The 6000-nt window shown below is 33.9% G+C and overlaps 1 protein-coding gene across 1 annotated transcript in view; it reads left to right on the top strand.

Moving 5' to 3' along the window:
- The first annotated feature begins 212 nt into the window (after nucleotides 1-212).
- LOC100892959 (protein Smaug homolog 1) overlaps nucleotides 213-6000 on the top strand; it is a 33102-nt gene continuing 27314 nt past the window's right edge. The window contains exon 1 of the mRNA XM_030999513.1: nucleotides 213-402. The gene's annotated coding sequence lies outside the window, so the exon portion shown is untranslated. The remainder of the gene's footprint in view (nucleotides 403-6000) is intronic.

The raw sequence follows: 6000 nt of genomic DNA, 5'->3' as shown, positions 1-6000 counted from the left end.
TCCTTTTTTTCTTCACTTTTCTGTTGTAATTTGTCATTATCTGAGATAATCTCCGGATTTTGTTAAAATTTAGACTTAGCTCAAGACAAACTGGAACCAGAGATCAGTTGGTTACCGTACACGGAGGGAGTAAATCCTTATTCTTAATAAATAGGAACACCTGAAAACTAGACTGAACAAAATATTACATTGCATTGGCGATACACGTACACACATAGTATCCACACACTACTATTTACACACGTTAGATCCGGTATCCATCATCATTACCAAACCGAAATGGTCAACATGTCAGCATTTTATGTGGGAACTTTGTAAAGATCATTGTATGTACTTGTATGATTATCGCTGTCATAGTCAGAAGAACATATCTGTCCGGTTCGGAGAACGATTCTGTCGTTGGTAAGACCAATTTAATGTGCAAGAATAAGATCAAGTTTCATTGCAACTAATTTTAGACCCGACTGTATCATCTGCAGTCGTTCGTGTATTGACGGAGTAGCTGGATTGGGTCACAGGGCAGGGCGCCGGGGGATTAATGTAGATCGAAGGTGAATTAAAAAAAACGACGACCAAAATTATTATTATTATTATTGCTATTAATTTGGGGTATAATAATGGGAAACCTCGTAATCAGTGTGCATGTGCACTCATGCACATTTGACTTGCTTTTGTGCAAACTAACCTCTTGGTCCATCATCATGTCCATGGATTGGGCTTTGGACATGTTGGAGGGGAAAGAAGATGGGCCTGCCGTCTAGCTTAGTTTGTGTGATGAAATTGGATAAGTGCTAGCATTGCATTGATTTAATATTTCATGAGCGAATGGGTGATAGCCTCTTTAAGCACTAGTTTACTGTCGCACTGCTTCATTTCGTCACACACATCTTGAGTGTGACAGAATCATGTTTGCCATTTGATTTTACAAATCTGCATCAATGATCAAGTATGATGCAAATGGGGGCCGGGGGTTGTGTGTCTGGAAGCTGAACAAAAAGGAAGCATTCACTAAATAATTCTAGTAAGAATGTAACAAAAAGTATGCATCAAATAGTACAAACAGTCATAAATGTTTGTTCTTTATTGTCTAACAAGTCTGAAAGGATCAACAAAATAGCACATGTAATTTTCTTCAAATTGCTGGTTTAAATCAACTTTTGGGATATACAACCTGTCCGGACATACAACGTCTGGGTATACATGTAGACTATAAACCTATCATTCATGAATATCTCCATGGAAGGCCAAGGAAATGAATGAATAGATCAAAATGTAAAGATGCGCTGCCACTGTCAGATTGACTGACCTGTCTGGAAAACCATTCTGTCCAGACACACATGCACCAAACTTCTGATGAATCATGTGACTGAGCAAAGAGAATCTCATTGAGTCTCTCTCGCAGAGTTACATACATGTAATGCAGACCAAGGGCCTGTCACAAAAAGGTCTGTGATCAATTGCAAATTTAAATCAACAATCCTTATTGGTCAGCCTTTCAAACAATATGTGCATACAGTGCATGCAGCAATGATCTTGTTTAGCCATTATAATTTTGCAATCATTCGCAAACCTTTGTGTTACAGGCTCGAGGTAAAATTATATCTACCTACATGTATTGAACTGTTTGTACATGTAGGTGCGGATGTTCCCTGTAATCCTTTAATTTAATTTTTTTTTCCTATCATTCATTTCCACCTCATTTTATACATTTAAAAAACAGGGGGAAATTTTGTCTATTATAATACAGGATCTGGATCTATCACAAGATTTACAATCTTTAACTTAAGGTTTTTTTTTTCTCTTATAAAATTGGAAACTGAAATGGAACTGAAAAACTTGGATATTGTTTTTAAATTAACTTCTAGGACATGTGTAAATAAGGGGCTTATTGAAATTGAAAGAGTGTAGATTATAAAGGTAAGCCTCTCTTGGGAATTAAAATGGCTTGAATATAAATTGGTAGATTAATCATCATCAGAACAAAACAAGAGCATTGAAATGTACATGGTAAATGCTTTGTGAAAGAAAAGAGCATTGTAGTGGTATAGAGAGAGAGAGAGAGAGAGAGAGAGAGAGGGGGGGGGGTGGAAGTGAAAAGAATGGTAGAAGGGAAAGTGAAAAAGACTGATGGACATCGTCAGGAGAGAATGAGAATTAGAGGGAGAAGGTTTGTACGTTTAGAATATAAGGTGATTTAAAGTGCAATGTAGTTTGTGAAAAAATAATGTAAGCTGAAAATGTAGTCAAATAATGTGAAAGAAAAGTTTGATGGTTTAAAACCATGTTTATATTCTCATCGTATTTGTTCATGTTAAAAACACTGTTGACTGTAATATACCATAGCTGAGATGATAAAGAAAGTCGCTGCCATACATGTGTGTGTAATTCCAATCCAATCCAAAAGATATTTGATATAGCGCCTTTTCCTTGCGGTTCATTGACTGTACATGTAGAGGCCTCAGACAGGAGTTTAGGGTTTTAGATGGTAGTAGATATGCAATTATATTAGGAGTGTGACAGCCAAAATCGTTAATTTGCTTTGGCAACACAAAGTTCTGCATTGAGACTAAACATTGACAGAGACTTGTATGGAGCTATGATCAGGAAATAACTTCTGCATCTTTTGTTCTGAAAACAAAAAGTAAGAAAATATGAGTTTGACTGAACATGTTGAATTTTCAGGAAAATTGACAATTAATTTTCCCTTACCATGAAAGTGACATTCAGCATAAGTGTGAAACATTTGAAGTAGAAAAAAGTTCATGGAAACACCATTTTAATAACATGAAGGTTTCGCTACTGAAAAAGAAAGACATCCCTCCTTTTTCTTATTTTTTAAATTTTTTAAACACTTTGAATGCTCTGGCTTTAGCAGGGAAAAGCACAAAAATATAGCTAGTGCACTCAAATAAAAAATGTGATGTCCTGCAAAAGTCATGAGAAGACTGGATGAAATTTTGCTTTTAAAATATACTGTACCTAGGACACCATGTAAGTTATTAAACTTCTTTTAAATATATTGAATTGAATTGGTTTGGTTTATTGAGAAATCACATCAAACAAGCAGCCCGCAGGCTGAAAATGTTCAATTTACAAACAAGTTAAAAATATAGAGAGATATAAACATATACAAAACTAAAATACATATTGTAAGTCATTGTAAGATGAAATCGAAATTGCAAAACAAAGTTACACGTGTAATGTGATAATATACTTTCATGTTGAAAGACCAAGACGGTGGGAAGGAGAGAATGGAGAAGAAAAAAGGAAGTTGTTTGAGCGAAAGAGTTGAGAAAGTATTTAACAATTGCTAAACAAACATTTCTATTACAAAAATTGAAATTAAGCATTAAAAAAAACCTATTGGATGAGATGAAATTAAACCGTTAAAGTCAAAGTATGTGTACATGTACAGTTGTACATGTACATGTACATGTATGCACATAATATTGGAGGTCCTTAAAAGGAACTAGACTGAATATGAAATGAAAGGCTTTTAATTAGAAAATAGCGAATTTCATATCTTTCCCAAAGATTCGGTATACCGGTATGCATAACAAATCAAGATTCTTTAGCAGTGCTAAACAATTATTTTACAAATTTGCTTCCTTTGTTTTATTTTATCTTTACTCTAAAAATTTACCATTCATGAAATTAATTTGATTTTTTGTTTACATGTAGATTTTGTTTGGCTCAGTACTATCTGCTACAGTGTAAGTCATTTCCAAATGCATGTCTACATTTTTTCATTATGAAGAGAGCCCTCTTGTGTTGTTGGTTCATAATCTTTAATGACCCCCCCCCCCCCCCTCGCTTTCCGTATAATTGTTTCGGAAGAATCGTCTGTTGCGTACTAGGCAGTAATGCACTTTAGATGCACATGATCCTGTAGATGAGAGGGTAGGAAGTTGGGAGGGTTAAAAATAGTTTGTTGCTAATGTGTCACACAGCTGGAGGGTACAGTGAAGGGTTGTTCAAAATGATATCATGTACATGTATACATGGACACAATGCATATGGGCCTACATTGTATGTAAATGGAGATGGCTATATATATATATACATATGCATTAATCTCTTTAGAGGGGAGGGGGGGGGGGGGGGTTAATTTTTGTTTGTTTTTGTTGTTGTTGTATTGGTATATAAATATATAGAAATGTAGGGTAGGGAATAGGTAGTTCTGTTTTTTAATGCAACTTTTTTTCTTAAGTTGAATTTTATAACAAATTTGGATCAGAACCGGCTGAAGTATGTCTGATGTTTCATGCGGGCTTTTCATGTAGAGTCTACTTTAAAAAAATAGCTTGTATTCATATATGTAATACGTTTGTTCTGACAGCCCTTTAAAGACCTGTAGCATGTACATGTATCCAGATCCATTTCTTGTAAAAAAAAGTTAAAGATATTAATTCTCTATTGTTTATTGCAATTACAGTTAGAGAATCAAATGTAGTTCTAGCTTTAGGCAAAGTAATGTATTATGAGTCATTTCACATTCCGTAGAGGTGATTAGATCAAAGATTAAGAAGAAAATCACAAAATACTATTTTCATTAATCCTAATACATACAGAACCTCTTTACAAAAGAATTAGAATATGTTGTCAAAAGTAATCTAGATAGTCTGGGCCTTGTAACACAAAGCTTATCAATTGATCGCACAATTGATTATTGCAATTGATTCAATCAATCTTGCGATCAATAGCTAAGCTTTGTGTTATGGGGCCCAGATTACATCTGTATTTATGGACTATTTGGTCAAAGAGCAAACATTGATTGATCATCAATATTACTTGAAAAGACATTTTTCATTGAGTCATCCTATTTTTTTTGCGAACTCTAGTTTGTAACACTATGCTTATTTTGTTGGGGGAAATAGCTCAGTCTAATTGCATTTGGAAATGATTTTTTAAATTTTGTTTTAAAGTAGTCTATTTAATGATTATGGTATCTACAATCTTGGACCTACATTTATTTTTGAAATGATAATTCAACAAAATGTGAATCTGGAATAACATTAATTTTATTTTATTTTATTTAAAATTAAAAAAATGAATAAATAAACAAACTTAATGTTCAGCAGCACTGAAAATATTGAGAAGTATGCAGTGCCCATGTTTGTCTAATTTGTTGTTCAAAAATTTAAAGAATGAATAATATAGAATCATCAAAACACCCTCAGATTTTTAAACAAACAAAAATTGAATGACGAGTTCAGAAATATTGTTACAATATGCTCAAGATATGCTCAAGATGATAAATAGAAAAGGTTCACTAACAAAAAATCTTTCCAGAAAATTTGCTCACCACTTCACTTATATATTTGCATCATGAGCAAAGAAACTAAAATCCTAACACAACAGTACGGTATGCTCTGGACCAGTGATTTTGGTTCATGTTCAGATGGATGCATGCTTCCTTTGTATGCTTCATTGCAATTTGAAAACAGATTAACTACAATAATGTCACTGTCATCAGAGTGTACATGAATTGAGTGTAGTGTTTGCCTCCTATTTTGATGAACTTGTGATGTCAGCTCAGCTATATCTTGCAAGACCAAATTAGGTTGTAAGAGGTGGGCGTACTGATCTACCCTTCTTTTCTTAGGGGATGGGGGAATGATACTATTCCATTATAGTGGTGAACATATTATTACATTAACAGTTCTATGAACAACTTATATGCATCCAAAATTCCAAATCATGAAATGTGTTCATATACCTATTGCACATATTGCTTATGGAATGAGAGGAATGTAAAGTCCATTTTTATGCGTTTTTCAGGTCATAAGTATGTTCGATTAGGATATCTTTTAGATCCATATTTAGTTTAACTTGAAAATTGATTTTGTTGACTAACTTTTAGGGGTTTGGGTGGTGTATGCTTTTCTATTAGTTTCCAAAAGAAAAGAGTTGGGGGGGGGGGGTGGCTCAAAAGAGAAGAAACAAAAATATGCAAGAACTATGCAAGTCCGTCCGCCCCTACTGATTTTTTTTTTTTTT

The sequence above is a fragment of the Strongylocentrotus purpuratus genome, unplaced genomic scaffold (genome assembly GCF_000002235.5).
Source record: "Strongylocentrotus purpuratus isolate Spur 01 unplaced genomic scaffold, Spur_5.0 spur5_scaffold_5, whole genome shotgun sequence".
Lineage (NCBI taxonomy): Eukaryota > Metazoa > Echinodermata > Echinoidea > Camarodonta > Strongylocentrotidae > Strongylocentrotus > Strongylocentrotus purpuratus.
This window is presented reverse-complemented; position numbering and strand designations above follow the sequence as displayed.